Here is a 24,986-nt window from a genome sequence, read left to right on the forward strand (position 1 = left end):
TCCCAAGATAAACAATATAAAATCAGGATGTGTACGGTCACACCTTCGCCTTCCCAAGATCCTCGAAAGTCCCTGAAATCATAACAAAAAAATGTAAGCCAATTCTTAGTGAGCTTCCCCCAAAGTAACACCATCCAAATACATAACACAAACAAACAAGCATGTTGGGGTCCAATCAGTCATCGAATTGGAATACCCCCGGGTCCACATCCATTGGTATGGATAACCCTTGGCCCAATCAATCATCAAAGTGGAATGCCAATATACAACGGGTCCACTCAGTCATCAGACTGGAATACCTTTGAGCCCTCAATACAAGTCTAGCATGCCAATCGGGCCCTCAACTCATATGCGGACTGCTCCCGAGCCCTCAGTATGAGTATGGCATGCCAATCAATCCTCAACTCATATCTGGAATACTCCCTAGTTTGTTGGCCACAACACAAAGCAGTACAACCTCAACCTGACACAATATGTCGACATGTAACAGATAGCAAACAAAATCAACAGAAAAATAATCATGCAACCAGAAATCACAGGTAGTCCTACAGATCTACCGGTCTACGCATATCAACAACTATCAAATAATCCTATAGATCTATCCCATACTCGACATATCATAAATTAATGTATAATAGGATATCAATCCAATGGGCTGGCCTTGGTGCCTTCGACCTGCAAGTACAGTGAGGAAAACTCACCTTACAGTCTGAACAATAGCTGATGTGGTCTAGAATCTGAATCTTAGCTCTAACCATCACCTATTCATCCAAATGACCAATTCTCTAACACATTCCAAAATACCCCTATGACAAACTTGGTCAAAATCAGGTAAATTCTAAATTCCCAAAAAGTCAACCGATTCAACCCAGCTATGTATGCCCAGCGTACTCAGTTGTACGCCCAACATACTCAGTAGTACGCCCATCGTACACCACAATTAACTAGGCATGGGCCTATTGACCATGTACGTGAAACGTACGCCTTGTACGCCCAACGTATGCAACTGGCAGTGGTTGCTAACCCAACTCATTAAGAGCTTAATCTTTAAGCCCTTAAGTCTATTTTCTAGATCTAAGTCGAAAATGATGTCTTTGAGCATAAAGTTCCCAACTTTATGGTCTTGCATGGCCATTAAGTGCCCAACACAAAAGATCCTAACCTATTAATCCATTAAGACCTTGCATGTGAAGAAACTAGTGTCTAAGATTACATTTTTATGACTCAAGAGGCTGCAAAACCTCTGAAAAGACAACTCAAATGGATTAGCGTAACCCCTACTCATAATACCAAGCTTAGGGGACCAAAATAACATAAAATCAAGTCCAAAACAAGATCTAAGTATAACTTCACCAAGTTCAAAACTTTATACCTCCAAGTGATGCCAAATGATGGTGTGATTCTGGATCTATGGTGCTTCACTCCTCCAATATGGTCTCTACTTCCTTCATTCTTCTTTTAAGGCACAAAACACACATACACACACACTCAAGCTCAAAAATGCTCACAATGTATATTAGGGTTTGCAAAAACATTTTGAGAGGATGGAGGATGATGAAAGGAACCAGGTTTGAGAGTTAATGAAGAGTAAATAAGGTCCAAACCCTAAATATTAGGTTTTGGGACTTCACCCCGTATGCCCAACGTACGCAAATGTATGCCCAGCGTACGTGGCTCCGCGCCACGATTCCAAAAATGGCCATGATAGCCCCTCCCATCCACAAATCTTACCTTTTAAGGACCAAAATGCAATAAAACTCAATATAAGGGTCAAAAGTGAAAGTACCTCAAAACAACATGTTACAACACATTTAGATGACAACACTTTTTTAATAACCAAGTGATAGGTATATTCCATGGCCGAAAATATTGTAATTATTAGATTGAAAAAAATATCAGTTTTATGGTATTTTTGGATAAGATTAGAAAAAACAATGGGAATATATTTGATTTTATGTGATTTATCTTTATATTAAAATTGTTATATAAGAAAAATTACCGGTAGACCACCGATAACAGGTAACTCGGATTAAGGAAAAAGGGGATTGGAATTTTATTTGAGTTTATTGGAAAAATTTAATATGTTAGTCACAAATAATAAAGATTTGTTATGTAATCTTCAAATATCTTGCTAGTCTCGAATATATATATATATATATATATATATATATATATATATATATATATATATATATATATATATATATATATATATATATATATATATATATATATATATATATTGGTGTAAGAGATCATACAAGAAAGCACTAAAATTTTTCTGAGGCTTGTGTTCAAAAAATAGTGTTAATAAAAAAATATTACCTTGAAAGCAACAACTATAAGTGGTTTTTTGACATCGACCATACGTAGCCGAGCCTAAATATTACCTTGAGAGCCTAAATGTCAACTTGAGAGCAACATGAAAATGCTAAAGCACAAATAGAGGACGACATGAACAAATAGAGGTTGACATGTTTCGATTGCATATCTTGTATTTCAATTAGTCACACGGGGCTGTATTTATACAACCATGTAATTGATAACTATGTAACTAACAAAAATTAATTACATACGTTAAACATAATATTGAAATTGAAATATTTGATTAATGATGAGTTTAAATGCGGGTTTTTTTTAACAAAAAATCTAATAAGTTTTTGAAAAAAATTAGAACACAAGTTTAATGAACCAAATCCATTTTTGGTTCACATTTGCACATCCCTTGGAGCCCACAATCAGAGGGAGATGGTGTTATAATACCTACAAGGCTAAAATACATTTCTACTTACATGTTCGCTTCTTTTTCCTCCTTCCACCTATTGATTGATCGTTTTGTGTCATGTAATGCCCTAAGATTCGGGCTAGTTAATTTAGAAACAATAAGCGTCAAAAAATGACTTTTTAAAGTAGATTATTTAGAATAAATAATCTTAATTAAGTTATAGTATATGTCACAAAGGTTCCGTACATATAAAGAACACTGAAATCCGAGTTATAACAAAGAGGTTATGACCCGTCGAAGTTTTACGGCTAAACCGACACGACACCACGTAACGTAAAGGTGAATTTTTGATAAAATACTTTTTAAACTTAGCGATCTAAGTGAAAGTCGTGGTAGACGTTAAACCGAGAACATACATAAAAAAACGTCCAAATCTGACTTAGTATGAGGAAGTTATGATTTTTCTAAGATTTAGCATAGCAGTGCACAACCCGAAATTCGAATTTTAGATCAATCGATTTTTAGTGGACACAATCTAAATGAGAATTGAAGATCTCGTTAATAAGAACTCAACGATATAAAGACAAATGAAAATGGACGTCGGATGACAAAATTATGAATTTTTAACGGGTTTTAACTGTCTAAGTCTATTAAAATATAACTTTAAAAATAAAGTCAAAATTAGCCGACAAGGTCTACACGAAAATCGTAGATTATGATACCACATACGCGTGGATATAAAGAACGTCAAAAATGTAGCTTGTATGCGAAATTTACGAAATTTATAAGTCGGGAATAGGCTGATGCGAAGGGGGACACATGGCTTAATCTCGGCCCTTGCTTTCTCGCTATGGTCTCACATCCGGATCTCAACAGTCAGCCCTCGTATGCGCATCGTAGCCCCTCGTACGCACAACATACTGAGTACGCACTGCATAGTCTGAGGAGTTCAACTATCAATAGATGTGAGAGCACCCTTATTTCTTCACACCTCAACCCTTTTTTCTCTCTAAATACTACAAAACTATCCCTCCCATTCCCTAGCACTTCCCAAGTGCTAAGATGCGAGTCTTGGAACGCCATAAGGCTCCAAGACGAAGAGCTTTCGACTCAGAAGTTTTGCCCCGATAGAGCCCGGTTCCTAGCCAAACCCCCTTATAAGTGAGTTATGCTTACCTTACTTTAAGTATAGCTTATGTTTAAGTTCACTATCGTTATTACGAACCTATAAACAATATATGTGCTAAGTATAAATCATAAAATGTGTTATTATAATACCTTTTAACTTCTCGCAGTACGGGGAATCTGGTTTGAACGATCGCATAGGTTTATTGGATTTCAGAACAACTTAAATGCCAAAATGGTCCTCCCTCCAATGTTTCATGTCTGCCCATGTATGTACATAGTAGTTGAAAAGTATTGTTTATCGCTTATAAAATAATATCGCTCGTAAACATTGAGTTAATTAGTTTCAATAAATATTAGACTAAAATCTAGTAATAATGATACTAGGTTTCATCGAAGGAAAATAAAGTTGTTAGAAGCGAAGTGATGCCCGAATTGCAAATCGCCACTTTAACAAGTGACTGCATAGTCACTTTCATCTTACAAATAGATGTGAAGTATTTAATATAAATTACGTGATATGTGTGTTTATTATTTGTATTCCTGATATCTATGCTAGATGAACGATTTATACATGTTTACGTGATTTAAACTGTATACGTATTTTATACTTATAAATATATATTAGGTAGCAACGGGTGATGAGATAAAGGTGATGATAGATAGGCGATGATAAATAGGTGATGTGAGATGTGAGGAGATGCCATAATCTTGACCAGCGATGTTGCAATGTAGCGATGTAGTCATCTACCAGAGTATGGATGGTGACCACGAACTATTCTAGACAGTCATGTGGAATCACTAGCAGACTCATAACCTGTAGGTGATGAATTACGAGTTCAGGCGATGTTGTAACTATGTTTTCATTTGATGATACTCTAGCCCTTACTTTGAATTGCAAGTTCATGTGATGTTGTAACTATGTATTCATGTGATGATACCCTAACCCTTACTGGACATGTATTGGAGGAGTAATTCTTGAATCAGTATTGTCTATGCGATATAGGCGATGATCCTTAGGAAAAGTACTTAGGAACAAACATACAATGAAATGTGATGTAAAGAGATGAGAGGTAAATACGATGTTGGAGATTACCCTTAGGATAAATCCTTAGGGAAGATTAAATGAAGAAAATGGGGATGGGTAATCGGGTTAATTGTTTAAAATGAAATATGTGAAGAAACAAATTAACTATAGTATTATGGGTTGAAAACCCTATGTACTTACCAGGTTTCCCAACCTGACCCACTCAGTTTATTTGTATCATAGGTATCGATACGAATACACATTACACTGAGAGATTAAATGAGATGTTAATCATTAGTGTAAATGAATGTAAGGTCTGTTTATGCTTATGTGTTTGTATCAAAAATGACATCCCAAAGTTTTAATATAAACAAAATACATTTCTTTAGAAATGATTTGATAATATATTTATCATGTTTTCTGGGAACAAATTCTGCAACATATTTCTTCAAAAGTATACTCTTATTTTCAAATAAAGCATAAACAAATCGGTCTTTTCTGGCCGTGAAAATGGGGATGTCACATGTCACCTTAATTTGAATATACTTAACTACAAAGCACCCAATTTTACTTACGAATGATCATGCTTTGATGTTTGTTTGAATTATTTTGTGCAGTGGTAAAAACGATGTAAATACGATGTAAATGAGCGTGTAAAATTATAAAGAAAAGATGTACGGTGTAGAAGCATAAAAGACAAGTTGATGAAAAAAAGATAATAGTGATGGAAGTTGATGAAGATTTTCAAGATCAAAGGCATAATAATGTGAACACGTTGGACAAAAAGACAAATTAATGAGCAAAAAGATTATTGTTGGACAAAATGACATCACCTCAGTGTGTTGGCCATATCGGACTGCTCGTTGCTCCAATCCATATGATTCAAGTTGTTGTGGATAGAGCATATAATGACGTAAAAGTTTCATGTTTAACGTTTTCATCAATTTTGTCATTATTGTAGCTGAAATCTGTATCGAAGTTGGGTGAAAGTTGTGGAAATCTGAAATTTCATCCTACACTGTCACAAACCCAAAACCATACCCATCACACATTGAAACTTTCAAAACTCTTATGCACACATATAAAAAAGGCCACCTCACTTGACCCTTACATTATCAAAAATCTCATGTGAACCCTAAGAAAATCACCCACCCTGCATGCTTATCCTTCTCTTTTCCTAAACACGTACTTACCCCACAACACCACCCTAAGTGAGGTGGCTTTTTGCTTGAGGTTCACATGAGATTTCTTATATCATAATGGTCAACGTAAAGTGGTAGCATTTTGTCTATATGTTTAGGAGTTTTTGAGCGTTTAGATGTGGGATACGTATTGTTTTAGGTTGGTGACAATCTAGGACACAATTTATGGATTTCCACATCAACTTTTACCCAAATTTCATGTATATTTCAACCACAATAAAGACACAATTTGTGAAAGCATTGAACCCAAAATATTTAGGTCATTGTCTCTTCCATCTGCAACAACTTGAATTGACTAATTGGAGCAATGCGCATGTTTTTTGCTCATTAATTTTTCTTATCATCCAACATGCTTATTAAGCATTTGATCTTGCAAAAGTCCATTAACTTCCATCAAAATTTACCTTTAGTCATATTTTATGCTTCTTGATCCCACATCTTTTTTTATCATATTACACATGCATTTCCATCATATTACCTTCGTTTTTGCCCCTACACAAATAATTCAAAAAACATCGAAGTATGACCACTTCCAAGTAAAATTGAGCATTTTATAGTTAAATATATTCAAATTGAAATGATATAAAATGACTGATAAATAGATGGGAGGAGGGGAAAGAAGCAAGTATATAAGCAAAAAAGGCTTAACACCGTGGCTCTCTATTGTGTGCTCCAGGGGAGGTGTGAATGTGAGCCAAAATGGATTTGGTCCACTAAAATTGTGTCCTAATTATTTATTTTTCTGAAACTAAAAATTTATTGGATTTTTTGTTAGAAAACTTGCATTGAGCACGACATTAATCAAAGATTTTCGGTTTTAATAATTTGTTTAGTGCTTGTAATTATTTTTAGGTACATTGTTATATCAATTACATTTCTTTTTGTTTTAATACAACCCCTATGTGACTGATAAGAATATACGATATGCAACTGAAACATTTCATCTTCTATTTTTGCTTTAGCATTTTCATGTTGCTCTCAAGGTGACATCTAGGTTTACCTTGGTTCAGAAAATGTTGAAGAACTACTTCTAGTTATTGTATCTTGGGAAGCAAACATTTGATTATGAGTAAATTTGTATTATGGAAACTCTTTTGAACACAAGCCTTAACGGTTTTGTGATTTCTTATATGAATTCATACTACAAGAATTTTGTTATTTGAGACTATTAGGATGCTAGCAAAGTACATAACACGTCTTTATGGGATACATGCCAATGAAGGGTTACAACAGTTGTTAAACCATTCAAACACCTTTTTCTGTAATTCTTGATCTAAAACATTATTAAATTATATAACCATATAAATTTGACCATTTTTCTCAATCCTTTCATAATTATATCCTATACGTGGTCTACTGGGAATTTTTCTTATACAACAATTTTAATAAAAAGAAAAATTACATAAAAACAATTATATTTGAATCATTTTTCGATTTATCATTATTTTATAATCTTATCTAATAAAAGAATAAAAAGTGATATATTTTTCAATCCAATCATTACAACCTTTTATTGTAAGTTTTGCTAAGTTAAATTTGTGTCACCTCACCTAAGGACATGACATTTAAGAAAAAAAGTAAGAAATGGCATGACATAATTTCAAAGTCAAGAAATCATTGACCCTACTCTTTAACATCATTGATGTGTGTATTTATTATTGATATTTGGATTTAAATCAAGTATCATTATACTTTTTTTTAATGTTAATCAAAAAGTCCCCACAATTTATAAATATTATTGAAGTACTTTGTAAAGTTTATGATGTTAAATTAAGTCAATGATTTTAAACTATAAATTATTTTCAGGTTAAGATTTAAGTTTATAACATCAAAATTTGTGTTAGAACAATTTTTTGAACTAGATTTTAGCATCCATACATAAACTTAAAAGCATAGTAGAAAAGTAGGTAATCTACTTTACTTTGTCTTATTTTCTTGTTACTAATACTCCTACAACGCTTATTTTCTAAGTTCTTTGCATGTATCTATATACACAAAGACAGATTATTATACGTAACTAAGATGGTAAGGACATGTAATAGTATAAGAAAGTGGAAGGGTGTTAAAGCTAAGTTTATACCTACAAAGGCAACTAGAAATTTACAGGGTAGTGTTAGCAAACTACCATATTCATATCATGAACAATGGAATCAAGTTTACTTATTTTGAGTCATGGAATACCCAAATACCATGAGAGTTTAGGATCAATAATGGCTTTTGAAGTGGTTGTTGAGATGGAATGAATTTTTTCCACTTGTGGTAATGCCAAAAAACATAAAATGAGTCATGTTGTAATAATATTGAAAAGTTATCCTTTGAATGGCGAAACATGTTAATGATTTTAGCAGCATGTGGTCATTCTAGTGCAATGGAATTTGCAAATTATCAATGAAATTCAAAACTTGATTTTAGACATGTTAGGGAATGTGGAGTGCACAGTATTAAACGAATTTGATCTTGGTGAGACCAAAATGGTGGGAGTCAAGCGAGGCAGCACCCCAACCCAAAAAATAATAATTTTGTTAAGGAAGTTGTTATGTAAAATATTATTTTCGGTATATATTTTCTATGATTATCCTTGAAACATTTATACCGTAATTAATGTATAAAATCAACATTTAATGTTGTGTTGATCTTATCTTTGGTAACCAAAAGAATATGAATTCTATAAATCCATTGTCCGTGTTTCCTATCAGTGCATTGATTTGAAACTGTTCCTTTATGGAGTGTCCCCATAGTCTAAAATTCGTGATACCCAGTCATAGGGTCGAAATATCATATTCGGAAAGTGTTCAACACGATCCTTCAAGTAGATTCAATATACATCTCGATATCATAAACGACCATGTTCCTCCTGAACCCTAATATGATATTATTTGTACCCATACAGGGAGTGACAAATTCTTTTCCATGACTATGGGAAGATTCATACAGAAGGTGAATGAAGACATAAAATTATAAGGGGGGTGTGAAAATACTCAAAAATGAGTTGCTAGCTATGGAAATGGGAGTAATATACGTAGGGGGTGTATACCTTTTTCCTAAAAAAATGCAGTGAGTGAAACTCTTAATATCGAAAAAGAAGGAGAAAGTTTGACCAATGGGTTAACTGAAATCTAAAGGGTCCATGCAAAGAAAGCGAACACTTTGGTTGAGGCTATACTGAAGGCGAAAGCATGGAGGATTGTTGAGTATCGAGGAGTAAGAATGTATATTAGGCAATGAAGCAAAGATAAAAGTTTAAAATATTGGTACTAAAGGTGATTATGTAATGCCCATGTTCTAAATAAACGTCGATGAGTTCTTTATTACATCTATATCCAAACTATTCACACCGTGTTTGAAAATTCGAGGCATATGAGCACAAAGTGCCTACTGGAGAAAAGGTATTATACATATATTTGATGAATTAAATATTTTCCTAGAAATGGTAGTTAAATTTTTTATTAATAGTTAATATTGAGGCTTGAATAAGAAACTTTTACAAATTTGCTTTTACGAGTTGATAGTACTAGTTACTTATGAGTTCCTACTACTTAAATCTTAGTGGTTTAATTTTCTACTGGTCATAAGTAGGTTGGAAGCTAACTCAACATAAATCATATATGCGAAGAAGATGGTTCAAATCAAATTACCTGTAGGACATCTAATTTTTTCTATGGTTACAAGAGATGTTTAGGTGTGAGTATCATTACCATGATCGAAGTCCATAATTGTCTTAAAATATATTATAGTTGTAATTTTTACTTCATTAATATGAAGAAAGAGAAGAGTTTGAAGATGGATGATAATTTACTTTGAAAGCACCTTGAGGTGTCTCTCATTGACCTTATAAGGCTACCAATAGATCGTCAAGTCAAGTTCACAATCAACTTGGCATGGGAGTGATGTCGAGTATAAGAGCGCCTTATAGATTAGCTTCTACTGAGATGAAGGAAATTATGATGCATTTTTTCATATGCATTAATTAATGGATGCATGTTTATTACATTGAGTTCGTGACCACTATGTGTTTTGGTTCTTTTGTAAAAAAAATGAAGGTGGGTCAGTAGTATGTGGTTTGACTATTCTAAGTTAAATAAGGTGACCACACAGAATAAATATATAATTTCCATGATCAATGACTTATTTGACTAGTTACAATGAACTAACTACCTCATTAGAACTTGTTTGTGGTCTAGATATCACTGACTAAAAGTATAGGATGAACATGTTAAGAAAACCTCATTTAGGAAGTATCTTTCACAGATTTAATAAATTAAGTTTGAAAATATTTCTTGTTTGATTCTTCATTGTGTTCACAAATTGCACCCTTATTTACTCCAAAATTAAGGAAGAACATATAGGAAATTTGTGACAGGATTTATAAGTACTAAAGGGATAAATAATAAAGTTCGTCAAATGCAACTTAAATTTCAAGAGGTACAATGTTTTGGTCATGCGCTAACTGTGAAGGTCCTAATATGATCTTAAAGATTTTTTGGATTAGCCAACAATTACAAATATTTATCAAGGATTTTTCCTCTATATCATCGTTGTTGATGACTTTGATGTGAAATAGATTACTTAGTAACATACCAGAAATCAAAGTGCATTCTTTGATGTATTGATGAAGCGGTTGTGCGAAGAGATTAACCTTTCTCATCTTGAGGGTATAAAAGACTTTTTTGTTTTAATGATGCACTATGTGTTGTTTTAGGATGTGTCCTTAAATGAATATTTATATATATATATATATATAGGCTATATATGATGGTGGTGGAAAGTTCATGAACCAAACTACCTAAATCATCACTGAAAATATGGAATAATATGTATCATCCTAAAATTGGGCCTATTATTTTTTCCCTTTTGATAAGAAATTAAAATTTTATAAATAAATTAAATTGAAAATAAATAATTAATTAATAATTATTAAGATAAATTTAACGAAGTTTTGAAAATAAATTTGAGACTTTAAATAGAATATGTATTTAGATCAAAAGCATAGAAAAAGTAAGTAAAGGGGCATGTTTTGCCAATTTCCAAATTTAATAACCAAGTATTGACTTACTCATTGGCTAATTAGCTAAAATAAAATATTTTGGTGTCAAAGTGTGAAAATATGTAAATTCTTAAGTTAGTCAAATGGTGTCACTTATGTAAGAATTAAAGATGAAAGAACCAAAAGTGAAAAATAAGGAAATCTCGAAGCTAGTTAAGAGACTTCTTCCTCATTTGAATAGGAGGAATGATTTTGAGAGGGAGAAATCACTCATATGTCAATTTTGAAGGACTCGTTAAGATGTTGATCTAATTAGTGGAGAATTGAAGAGATTGTGAAGTTAGGGTTCCATCAAAAATTTTGGAAGTAATCTCTTACAGGTTTCTCTTAGAATTTGAACCTAGGGTTTGAGTTTGAAACCCAATCCAATGATGGTTCTTGTAATGGTAAATAGGTGTGAATTCATGTAAGGTTTTAGTGATAGAAATCCCTTCCTTCTTTGAATCAATTACAATTTGGTTTTGATTGAGGTTTGGTTGAGATGTGTTTCACCCTATTTATGGTGGAATTCTCTATCTAGTAGTTAAAATGAGTTGTAGAGTATAGGATTACCCTTTATAACACCATAAAATATCTAAACGATCATTGAAAGATTTCAATCCATCAATTTATGGTGAAAATGGGTGATTCAAATCTAGGTTCATGTATGAGTTGTACCCTGGCTACGATGAGTTTTACCCTAGTCTTTATTCACATATTTGGAGTCAAATATGTAATTAGTATGTGTATTCATGATTAAAATTATAAAATCAATGATTCAAATCAAATCTCTTGTGATTTAGAGTGTTGCTTGTACATTAGTAGTTATGGAAGGAGTCAATTGAAGCAACATCTAATGGATCTAGATATATAAGGGATTTAATGGATGGAATCCCCAATTCCATTCCATGGAATCCAAATGTTTAAATTATCTAATGACGGATTTATGGATGGAATAATATGTTAGATAAGTCATTGTTGATAAATTGGTCATTAGGAATTATTAAGTCCTTTTGTTGGAAATATGATGTCCATATAAGCTTCCCTAAAGCTTATGTGACATCTAAATGTATTTAGAGTGTTGCTTATACATTATGAGTTAAGTGTGCCGGATTGGGTGGAGTTGGAGGTGGTAGTGATGGTGATGGGGACCTATGACGATGGGTCGATAAATTAGTGTGTCTAAGTCGTTTAGAATGCTCACCTTCCAGATGCAAAATTTGGGGCAAAGACTACAAGTCAACTGGTTAGCGGATCAAAAAGTTAACTGTTGATAGGTCCAGTCAACACAACATTGACCACCAAAATTTCGAGGGAAACTCAGTTGTGATTTATTTCCAAGTGATTGTCAAGTCCAATATGACCACAAATGCATGCAATTTGACCTCAAAAACACAAAATCCATGAGTGAAGAATTGGAAAGATTATACTAAACTGTTGGTGGAAATGTGTTGTTGGTGGTGAGAAAGTTCCTATTCAGCCTCCCCAAGCTTACCTACATGAAGATTTAAGCACAAAAACACCAAAATCCTTAGTGATTTTCGGACCTAGGGTTTGTCAAAAATCCCCAAATCCACCATGAAAATGCAAGAAAATGGTGTGTGAGATGTAGGAGATGAAGTGTAGAAGATGAAAGTCAAACCTTTTTGAAGATTTAAGCTAAAATCGTGGAGGAATCAAGGGATGCAAGTAAAAATCGAACTTGAGGGGTTTCTGGGGGTATAGAAACTATTTTGGGGAATGTTTGTGGGTAAATGAGGCAAAAACCCAATTTTAAAAGTAGAATTATGTTGATGCAGGTGTATGGGCACGACCTGTGTCCATTTACACTAAAACGACGCGGCCCGTGTTGGGTAAAAATGTTGAGAAAAGCTGAACACGACCCGTGTTGAGTATCAGGAAAAAAAATGAACATGGGTCGTGTACGACTCTGACTTGGAAATTTTTTTGGCTCACTTAAACACAACCTGTGTTGAGTGTCAGGCTAAAATGAACACGGGCCGTGTACGGCTTTGTTTTCCACTTCCCACTGTTTGAACCCAAAAAGTCCCCACTCATTCAAAAGAAGTGGTTTTGCATCCCGAGTCTGGCGATTTGAAAACATGTTTAAATGCATTTGGAACATTAAAAACAAAAATTTTCAAAGAAATGGAAATGTTTTTAATGAGACAAAAATACCCCGGGATTGCCTCCCGATTAGTCGCCCTTGTTTTAAGTCATTGGCTCGATGTGGCCCCTGAATATGCTTCAATTTTGGTACGTGGGGTTCCTAACCACTACTATCTCATCATTCTTCACCTCGAATCCCACGTAAAACGGTTTCAATCTATGACCATTGACCATGAATTTTTTTTGGTTTGTTGGCTTATGATTTCCACCGCACCACGGTCAAAGACCTTTGTGACCACGAAAGGACCAACCCATCTTGATCTTAACTTACCTGATATCAACTTGAACCTCGAGTGGTAAAGAAGCACTTTTTGATCTTTTGCAAAAGTCTTCCGGGAGATCATTTTGTCATGATACGCCTTTGTCTTCTCTTTGTAAATCATTTCACTTTCATATGCATCATTCTGATCTCCTCTAGCTCTTGAATGTCTAGCTTCCTTTTTTTGCCCACTTCATCTTCATTCACGTTGAATTTCTTTACAGCCCAAAAAGCTTTGTGCTTGAGCTCTACTGGAAGACGACGCGGTTTCCCAAACACTAGCCGGTACGGGGGCATGCCGATGGGAGTTTTGGACGCGGTCCGGTATGCCCATAAGGCATCATCCAACCTTACACTCCAGCCCTTGCGGTTTGGATTGACTGTTTTCTCCAAGATTCCTTTGATTTACCTATTAGAGACCTCTGCTTGACCATTGGTTTGAGGATGATAGGATGTTGAGACTTTGTGAGTAACGTCATACTTTTTCAAGACGACTTCAAGTGCTTGGTTACAGAAATGAGTCTGACGATCGCTTATAAGAGCTTTTGGAGTGCCAAACCGAGAGAAAATCTATGCTTTAAGGAAGTCCACCACAACTTTGGAATCATTAGTACGGGTGGCCTTGGCCTCCACCCATTTGGACACATAATCCAGTGCCAACAAAATGTACGAAAAACCAACGGAGGGCGAGAATGGTCCCATAAAATCTATACCCCACACATTGAATATTTCACAAAATAAGATGGGGGTAAGGGGCATTTGATTCCTAGAGCTTAAGGAGCCGGATCTTTGGCACTTATTGCAATGTGAACATAATCCATAAGAATCATGAAAAATGGTAGGCCAATAGAATCCGATATCTAAGACTTTTCTAGCTGGCCTTTGGGGTCCGAAATGACCTCCACAAGCAAAGGAATGACAAAAGTTAAGGATGGATTGTAGCTATTTTTTTTCAACACACCTTCGGATCATTTGGTCTACACAATGCTTCCAAAGGTAAGGCTCATCCCATACATACCTCTTTGCCTCCTTCTTGATTTTATCCTTTTGCCAATGTGTGGAATCCAGGGGAAATTGATTCATGACCAAGTAGTTAACGATTTCTGCATGCCATGGTGCTTCTTTGGCTACGAATAAGTGCTCATTTGGGAATGTGTCACGGATTGGTATACCATATGCGGGTGATACAATACGGCTTAGATGATCCGCAACTAAATTCTCCTTCCCACTTTTGTCCTTGATCTCAATATCAAACTCTTGAAAAAGCAACATCCACTATATTAACCTTAGCTTCGAATCTTTCTTGGTAAGTAAATGCTTTATAGCTGCATGGTCCGAATATATGATCACTTTGGTTCGAAGGAGGTACTGTCGGAACTTCTCTAATGCGAAGACAATATAAGGAACTCTTTCTATGTTGTGGAATAGTTTCTTTGTGCACTATCAAGGGTCTTGGATGCATAGTAAATGACATGATGAGCTCGGTCCACCTTTTGTACCAAAACCGCCCCAACCGCGGTATTGTTGGTATTGCACATGATCTCAAATAGAAGATCCCAATTTGGCGGTTGAATGATGGGGGCGGATGTCAACAAATCCTTCAAACGATCAAATGCACTTTTGCATGCATCACCAAACTCAAAATCTGCCTCCTTTTGTAAAAGTTGACACATCAGCACTGTTATTTTGGAAAAGTATTTGATGAATTGCCGATAAAAACCTACATGACTAAGAAAAGAACGCACTTCCCAAACATTTTTCACAGGTATGGTAATTTCTTAATGACACCAATTTTGGCCTTGTCAACCTCTAAACCTTTTTGTGACAATATATGTCCAAGTATCGAGCCTTTGTCAAACCATAAAATGACATTTTTCATAATTAAGGACTAGATTTGTGTCAATGCACCGTTGTAAGATTTTGGTGAGATTTTGCAAACATTCATCAAAAGAATTTCCATAAACAGTAAAATCATCCATGAAAACATCTATGATATTTTCAACATATTCTGAAAATATGCTCACCATACATCTTTGAAATGTTGCGGGTGCATTGCACAAAACAAAGGGCATGCGTCTATACGCAAAGGTGCCAAAGGGACACGTGAATGTGGTTTTCTCTTGGTCTTCCGGGGCAACTGGGATTTGGTGAAAACCAGAAAAACCATCAAGGAAACAATAGTGAGATTTCCCTGCCAATCTTTCCAGCATCTGATCGATGAATGGCAAATAGAAATGGTCTTTGTGGGAGGAAGCAATGAACTACCTATAATCAATACAAACCCTTCACCCGTTTTGCATACGGGTGGGTACCAAATCCTCTTCAGATTTTTTGACAACTGTGACTCCAACTTTTTTCGAGAAAAGTTGCACGGGACTTATCCATTTACTATCAGAAATAGGATAGATTAAACCTACTGATGTGCACAAAAGTACCCACTAATTTTAATATTTATAACCTAACAAACTTAGACTATCTATGCACTTATAGGCAGTGTACCTAGTCAGATTACAGTATAGCTTAGGTAAGTCGGGTGTCGATCACAGGGAACGGTGGATTAATTTAATATATTTGATTATAGGTTATAGATCACACGAAAATAATAAATAAAATGGTTTAATAAATCTCAAATTAACAATTAACAACTCTCGATAAACTAACAGGAAAGCAAATCTCTTCAGGTACTTTGGTTTAGATAAATTACACCTTAAAACATAGACAATTGCATACACAAATTCATTTATTCAATGTTCACCGATTCCTAAAATGATTAGATTCGCGTTCACTATAACTAATCCTTTAGCAAACAAGTCAATTCAAACAGTGATCAGTTGATTAAACTAACATGCTTCCTAGTATTCAGTTCGTATCAAGCAAGACTTGTAAATATAGTTAATTAATGTAAACATTTAATCAACCTCTTGTTGATGGTCATCAAACAAGGCTCACACATTAACTTACTTATTCTCAAATTAATCCTAGTTTCACATTCGTTATTTCTAGTCTTATAATCTCGATGGTCATCAAAAATCATAAGAGACAAGCAATCGAGCAGATGTTCAAGCAACTCAATTCACTTAACAATTAACAGAAAATAATCATCATTAACACATGAGGATCTTTAAACAAGCTTGGCAAGATAAATTAAACACAAATAAACTATTTAATATAGCAATTAGTCTAATAATCAAAGCTTCATTCAATCATAAACACAAAGTAAAAGGTTTTTACACCTAAATCAGAAACTAAATACAGAAAAGTACCACAATGGAATGCTAAACATGGTCACGTCAGCAAATCATATGATAATCAACATGTATCCGCTCTCCAATCCTTCCGATCTCTGCTTCCGTTAGCTTAACGGCCTTCCGGCCGCCTTCTAGACCCTCAAAACGGCTTAACAGAAGTTAATTGTCGACTAAATTAGGTTAGAAGTCGAATCCCCCCTCCTGGTTAGCTAAAAATCGATATTTATAATCTTTGTGGCCGACCTAAGTACGCTGGGCGTACTTAGGATTACGCAGCGCGTACTCAAGATAATCACGCGATCAAGTCTATCCGGTGCAAAGGTGTACGCGGCGCGTACCTTTACCTTACGCGGGGCGTAAGTCGCTTTGGTCCTTACGCTGGGCGTAATCAATCTGGACGCGGGGCGTAAGTCACTCCTTCAGCATTTTTGATTTCTTTAAGCTTCTAAGCCCGGCTTCCACTTCAGTCTTTTCTTTTGTGCTTTATCGACAACAAATAGCTGCAAAACATAATTTAAAGTATTATGAGTACTTTTTAGTTCTAAAATAGAGTAAATAAGGCCAAAATATTAAGATAAAGTGCATAAAAATATATATAAAAATACACATATCAAAATACCCCACACTTAGCCTTTGCTTGCCCCCAAGCAAATTTACTTTTATTTTACCAATATTGCACTAAACAATCCTTTTAAAACTCAGCCATTATGCCAAGACCTCAACGCGTACATTTGTGTCTAATATTTTCCTAAAGTACCCCCCCATATTTTAAATACTCACAATCATCATAAACACTCGCCCACTTTTTCCGAACAATGCTCATTTTATGCAACCCTCCGAATCCATCCGCAGAAAACCTCCTAACCTCAAGGTATTTTTAGTTGAGCAACCTAAGCATACATATTCTAGAATTACAATTTATGATACCACTATGGAGCTTTATTTGAATTCTTCATTTCTTTGGCATTTTGATCTTTGATTTCTTTGAATTCAACACCTTATTTGAATTGATTTTTGGTATCTTCAACTTTTTGGATTTCTTGGAATTTTGATCTTTTGATCTTCACTTTATTTGCTCCAAAATTCTTCAAACTTTTTCGTAATTCTCTCTCTTTTTTTTTCATGTAACTCACCTTTTTTTTCACTCAAAACCTACATGCTTAAGCAGAGGCGCTCAACCTCAACCTTTATTGGTTAATGATAATAATTTTCCTGGATACATTTCAGGTTTAGGCTGCTAAACATATTGCATCCCTCAAACCAAGCGGGGTTATGTTTTTGTTCCATGATTTCACTAAAATAAGGGAGGCCACAAATGCACTATAACGTATATTGGCTCAACTAAACATTTGAGTTCTCATCGGATCATTTCATACAATATTAGCAAAATTTAAATTATTACTAGATTTTTCTAAATTAAACTATTATTTCAAGGTGTTCAAATTTTTAAATTTTCCTAAATTCTAGCAATTTCATTTTTTCTTAATTTTAATTTACTTTTACCGATCCCCTACCCCACACTTATTTCATACAATGCCCTCATTGTATGCTAAAACAAATTAAGAACATAAAAAGGGAGAAAAAGGAACAGACTCCCCTGGGTAGTTGTGGCGAGATCGAATGGGGCTGCTACAAGTTGCTTCAAATATCGCCGAAAGACTGAAAACTGGAATTGCTGCCTCTGAATTTGCCGAAAAATAAAATCAAGACCGCCATCTTCAAAAATGTGGTGCAAATAATGCAAAGCATAGTAACCATGACGTGGGAAAGTGTCGACCACGTCGTCTCGTCAAGAATGACATCCTCTACTCGCGATGAAAAATCCCCCATAACATAGGAAAATGTCGACCATGTCGTGGCAGCCGGGACGATACTTCTTCCTCGCGTCGAAATAAAACTCTATAGTATGGGAATCATAAGAGTCAAAACATCGTAACAATGCCAATCTTCAAAACGATCGCTTCCGAAATAAATATGCACCCCACACTTATGACAAATCGTGGGTCTCGACTATAATCTTCAACTCTCATACCGCTCTCTCTAGCAACAGTCGGACCTAGCTGCTGAACTTACTGCCAGCTTCCTAAGGGCGAAAATTCTGCAGAAATCTAAACAACCAAAGAGCATCAACATGGAAAACAAACTAAACCAAACTAAATCAAAGTTTAATTACATACCAAATACTAAAAACTAAACTAAACTAAAAATAACACAAAACAAATAAAACAAAATAAAAAGGATCACTCATCATCTCCTTCATCATGTGGCTGTGTCCCAGAAGTACCGGCCCCATCAAATCGTGACTGGAATGGTGGTGGAAAGGGAACCGAATACTGAAACCCCTGATGGGCAAAGAATGCGTTCAACGCATTCCCTTGCCACCGTTGTTGCGCGTCCACATGTGCAACATACTCGCTAAGACGATCAATGCCCTGAGCTAAGTAGCGCATATCGATCTCCCGCTCAGGTCCCTGCTGCGCTCCCCGAGGAGCAGGTCGACGCCGTTGGACCCGTCTCGGCTGTGGCTCGGCAGCACCTTCCTCATCTGCCTCATCATCTGCTCGAACTCTCAAAACACCATCACCACCCCGCTCCAATACGCGCATCGACTCCAGTAGCTGAAGACTCATCGGCCTCATGTCGTGAAACACCATCGATCTCGTGATCTCACGTGTCATCAACTGGTATGATCGAGCTAACCGTGTGATAAAATGCCCTCCGCATATCGGGCTATCTCCCCTGAGTCCCCTGGCCCTCCGTCCCAAGTATGCAGCTAAAGCAACTGGAAGGTTCAGGTGCCTCCCGAGAGTAACTAGTGCCCATAGGAAATACAAGTCCGTCGAAGGCACTCTCTCACTATTCTTGTGATGCGTGAGAGACATAGAAATCAACCGGTGCAACATTCGGTATGTAGTGGACCGAATCATCCCCCCTCGAGCGGTAGATGGTGTATAGACTCCTCCCGTAATCTCGGCCCAAAAAGTGTTCTCATTATAGTCCGCTGGCCGTTCCGTGAGACAGTCAGCAAGGAATGTCGGGAAATGGACACTCCTCGTCTCGTCGGCTGTGTAAATACCCACCCGAGTCGCAAGCTCTATCACGCTGCATTCCCGGCTCACTCCTCCCAGTCTGAAAGCAAAGGCTGTCCTGTCATCGAGTGGCTTCCTAGGATCATAGGAAACTGTAGCGTAGAACTCCAGCAAAAACTCCCGATACACAGGCTCCTGGATCCTGAACAAACGCGCCCATCCCTGACACACAAACAATTCCACACCACTCGCGTCCGAGTGTGTGTATTGCAAAAATTCCTGGATCAATGCAGCAAGTCCAGTCCTGGTAGCCAACTCCCAGTCGAATGAGGGTGCAATATCAATCTCCTTTGTGAGAAGCAAGCTCAAGTTGGTGACATAACGCGCCCGGGTAGCATCGTTCAGCGTTTGCGGAAATTGTAAAAAGCGATGATCGGTCACATCCTCGGGAGGGTTGGTTCTTTGCGCCCTTCGAGCCATAATCTGCACATATTAACACAAAACACAAAACCAAACCAAAAATCACAGCATTAATAGATTTTTAAACCAAAAAAAAAAATGGAGCTGGATAAGGGTAGTACGCTGGGCGTACGTCCAGCGTACGCTGGGCGTACGTCCAGGCTTGAGATTCTGTGTCCTGGTCCGTTTGCTTATGCTAAAATCATAAACCATATCCATATTCACCAAATTCAAATATATACGCAGGTGGTCCAGTAAGGTCAAACACATGGGGGAACCAACCTTGAGGTCCAAGGCAGTAAAAGAAAAACCGGGACCTCCTAATATGAATCAATCCCTATGAAAACATTTAACAGGGAAACATGCATAACAGTCAAAAATTCGAAGCCAGAATCAAGAACTCGCGGTCACGGGGGTACGCATTGCGTACGACCCCAAACTCGAATCGGTGAACGTGGGACGGAATTAAGACGAAATTAAGCTCGAGGGTTTAATGTATTAACCGAGATCGGTCCATTCAAGCCCTAATCAACACATACATTTGCAAAATCGGCCCTAATTCGAAAAATGTATAAACCCTAGAATTCGAGCAAAAGCATAATGCATCTCATTTTATCGATTGAAACACGAATATATGATATTGAGTAATCGAAAATCTTACTTGTGTGTTGAATTTAACAAGAAACGAGAGAGAATCGAGAATCTTTGAGAGAAGCTGCCGTCACAGTTCGTGCGCGAGAGTAGAAGAGGGAAAAGAAAATAGCAGCGAAGTCAAAGGGTCAAGATATATTTACCTGGTCGCTTTACGCGGGGCGTAACAAAAGGGTACGCGGGGCGTAACCCCAACACCCTTAGATGTTCATCCGCGATTCGGATCTTATTACGCATAGCGTAATTAAACATACGCGGGGCGTACGTTTATATTTTTCAAATTTTTCCAACCCTTTGATTTAACTTCCTTTTCTTTCTAATTATTTAATCTTGGGACTTAAAACTTATTTATTTATTTTTTTTTCCTTTTTAATTTCTTCAGCTAATGATGACTTCACGATGAGTGATAAAAAAAAAATTAAAAATGTGAGACATCATAACCACTTATCTTTGTCGAGATCAAACGACAACGGTTGATCAAAAACCTTTGCATGCAAGAATTGGTTACGAAAATACCCGCTTTCGGGACCCGTTAGAATATTTCCCTTGTTTTCCTTGCACCTTTAACTAAAAGCGGAACAAGAAGTGACCTAACTAGTCAAGAACAGCAAGAGCTCGGTCTTCCACGTAACCACCACAATACGCCTTGCTATACTACGCCTCATGGATTGAGTTGGACAAATCAACAAAGTAGTAGGCTAAGCAGGTCAAGAATTCCCTAGTCGCTTTCATTCCCGAAACCCATGCAAAAAGTAAAGTCAAGCAATGTGTACAATCCCAAATTCCTGCAAAATAAAAACAAGAACCTTCCCGACAAGTGAAATGATATCATCGAAAATCGAACTAAAAATAAAAATTAAAAATAAAAACTAACTAAAAACAAATAACGAATAATCAAATAAAATAAATTAATGACAAGCCGCTCCCCGGCAACGGCGCCAAAAACTTGATGTGCACAAAAGTACCCACTAAGCAGGTCAAGAATTCCCTAGTCGCTTTCATTCCCGAAACCCATGCAAAAAGTAAAGTCAAGCAATGTGTACAATCCCAAATTCCTGCAAAATAAAAACAAGAACCTTCCCGACAAGTGAAATGATATCATCGAAAATCGAACTAAAAATAAAAATTAAAAATAAAAACTAACTAAAACAAATAACGAATAATCAAATAAAATAAATTAATGACAAGCCGCTCCCCGGCAACGGCGCCAAAAACTTGATGTGCACAAAAGTACCCACTAATTTTAATATTTATAACCTAACAAACTTAGACTATCTATGCACTTATAGGCAGTGTACCTAGTCAGATTACAGTATAGCTTAGGTAAGTCGGGTGTCGATCACAGGGAACGGTGGATTAATTTAATATATTTGATTATAGGTTATAGATCACACGAAAATAATAAATAAAATGGTTTAATAAATCTCAAATTAACAATTAACAACTCTCGATAAACTAACAGGAAAGCAAATCTCTTCAGGTACTTTGGTTTAGATAAATTACACCTTAAAACATAGACAATTGCATACACAAATTCATTTATTCAATGTTCACCGATTCCTAAAATGATTAGATTCGCGTTCACTATAACTAATCCTTTAGCAAACAAGTCAATTCAAACAGTGATCAGTTGATTAAACTAACATGCTTCCTAGTATTCAGTTCGTATCAAGCAAGACTTGTAAATATAGTTAATTAATGTAAACATTTAATCAACCTCTTGTTGATGGTCATCAAACAAGGCTCACACATTAACTTACTTATTCTCAAATTAATCCTAGTTTCACATTCGTTATTTCTAGTCTTATAATCTCGATGGTCATCAAAAATCATAAGAGACAAGCAATCGAGCAGATGTTCAAGCAACTCAATTCACTTAACAATTAACAGAAAATAATCATCATTAACACATGAGGATCTTTAAACAAGCTTGGCAAGATAAATTAAACACAAATAAACTATTTAATATAGCAATTAGTCTAATAATCAAAGCTTCATTCAATCATAAACACAAAGTAAAAGGTTTTTACACCTAAATCAGAAACTAAATACAGAAAAGTACCACAATGGAATGCTAAACATGGTCACGTCAGCAAATCATATGATAATCAACATGTATCCGCTCTCCAATCCTTCCGATCTCTGCTTCCGTTAGCTTAACGGCCTTCCGGCCGCCTTCTAGACCCTCAAAACGGCTTAACAGAAGTTAATTGTCGACTAAATTAGGTTAGAAGTCGAATCCCCCCTCCTGGTTAGCTAAAAATCGATATTTATAATCTTTGTGGCCGACCTAAGTACGCTGGGCGTACTTAGGATTACGCAGCGCGTACTCAAGATAATCACGCGATCAAGTCTATCCGGTGCAAAGGTGTACGCGGCGCGTACCTTTACCTTACGCGGGGCGTAAGTCGCTTTGGTCCTTACGCTGGGCGTAATCAATCTGGACGCGGGGCGTAAGTCACTCCTTCAGCATTTTTGATTTCTTTAAGCTTCTAAGCCCGGCTTCCACTCCAGTCTTTTCTTTTGTGCTTTATCGACAACAAATAGCTGCAAAACATAATTTAAAGTATTATGAGTACTTTTTAGTTCTAAAATAGAGTAAATAAGGCCAAAATATTAAGATAAAGTGCATAAAAATATATATAAAAATACACATATCACCTACATTCAAGAGTTTCATGATCTCCTTTTTCACCACCTCCGTCATGGGTGGATTCAATCTCCTTTGGGCTTCGCGGGTTGGCTTAAAGTCCTCTTCCATCAATATTTTATGCATTCATAATGATGGAATCAACCCCTTTGTGTTTGTAATGGTCCAACCAATAGCCTCCTTATACTTTTTAAAAATTCCAACCAACTCTTTTTCTTCTTATTTTGCTAGCTTGGTTGAAATTATCACCGGTAATGTCTCTTCCTCTCCAAGATAGACATACTTGCGATGGCCGGGAAGAGTCTTCAAGTCAAGACTCGGTGGTTGTACTATGGATGAAATGAGTTTCAGATCGGAATTTTTAAACCCGCATAGGTTGCGGTTATTCTAACGGGTTGATTGCTTCAATTAATTTCGTCCTCCAAAGTGTACCTATCAGCTAGATTCTTGATCCATGTCTCATCAAAATGCTTGCTCAAGATGGTGGTTAGCACATCTTGGCTTGACAACTCAAAACAATCATCAGTACATGAATCAATAAAATCTATGAAGGTTAAGGAATGAATATCACTAGGATAACGCATAGCTTCAAAGATATTAAAGTTTATTGTCTCGCCATCGAAATCCATAAACAAAGTACCATTTGCTACATCTATTTTTGTTTCTGCGGTACTCATGAAAGGTCTCCCCAAAAGGATGGAGCTCGATTGTGGGGTGTTGTCATCACCCATGTCCAAAACATAGAAATCAGTGGGAAATACAAGTTCATTGACTTGCACTAACACGTCCTCCAATACACCTTTTGGGTGTACCAAAGACCGGTCGGCAAGTTGAATGATGACTCCGGTTTTTTATAAAGGTCCAATTCCCATTGTTTTATAGCTTGAATAGTGAAAGACATTAATTGATGCCCCAAGTTATAGCATGGCACGTGGCACAAAAACGTTATGCATTTTACAAGGAACTGTGAATACACCCAGATCCTTGCATTTTTTGGTGGCCGTTTTTGTAACACAATTGAAACGTTTTCCCCAAATTTTACAACTTTGATTTCCTTTAAGCTTTTTCTTAGATGTGCAAAGTTGTGATACCTGTTGCTCCAAGATTTTTATGCTAGCCTTGGTTTCTTGTTGGAAACTTTGAGTTCTAGTGGCAAGGCTTTTAACAATATCCTCCAATAACATATTTGATGAACCCGCTTGTGGAGGTTGTTGTTGTGGTGGCCTAGGCTGGAAATTTTGAGCTTGAAAGGGCAGCCTTTGTTGATGTTGAGGAAATAGTGGTCTTTGTTGATAACCTCCATGTTGATTTCCTCCCCAACCTTGATTATTATTCCATCTCTGATCACCCTTTGGTTGCTCATATCCTCTCTGGCTTGACCCATAATAACCTCCCATGACTTTCGCTTGTTTATAATCT

Source organism: Lactuca sativa, chromosome 8, assembly GCF_002870075.4.
Source record: "Lactuca sativa cultivar Salinas chromosome 8, Lsat_Salinas_v11, whole genome shotgun sequence".
Lineage (NCBI taxonomy): Eukaryota > Viridiplantae > Streptophyta > Magnoliopsida > Asterales > Asteraceae > Lactuca > Lactuca sativa.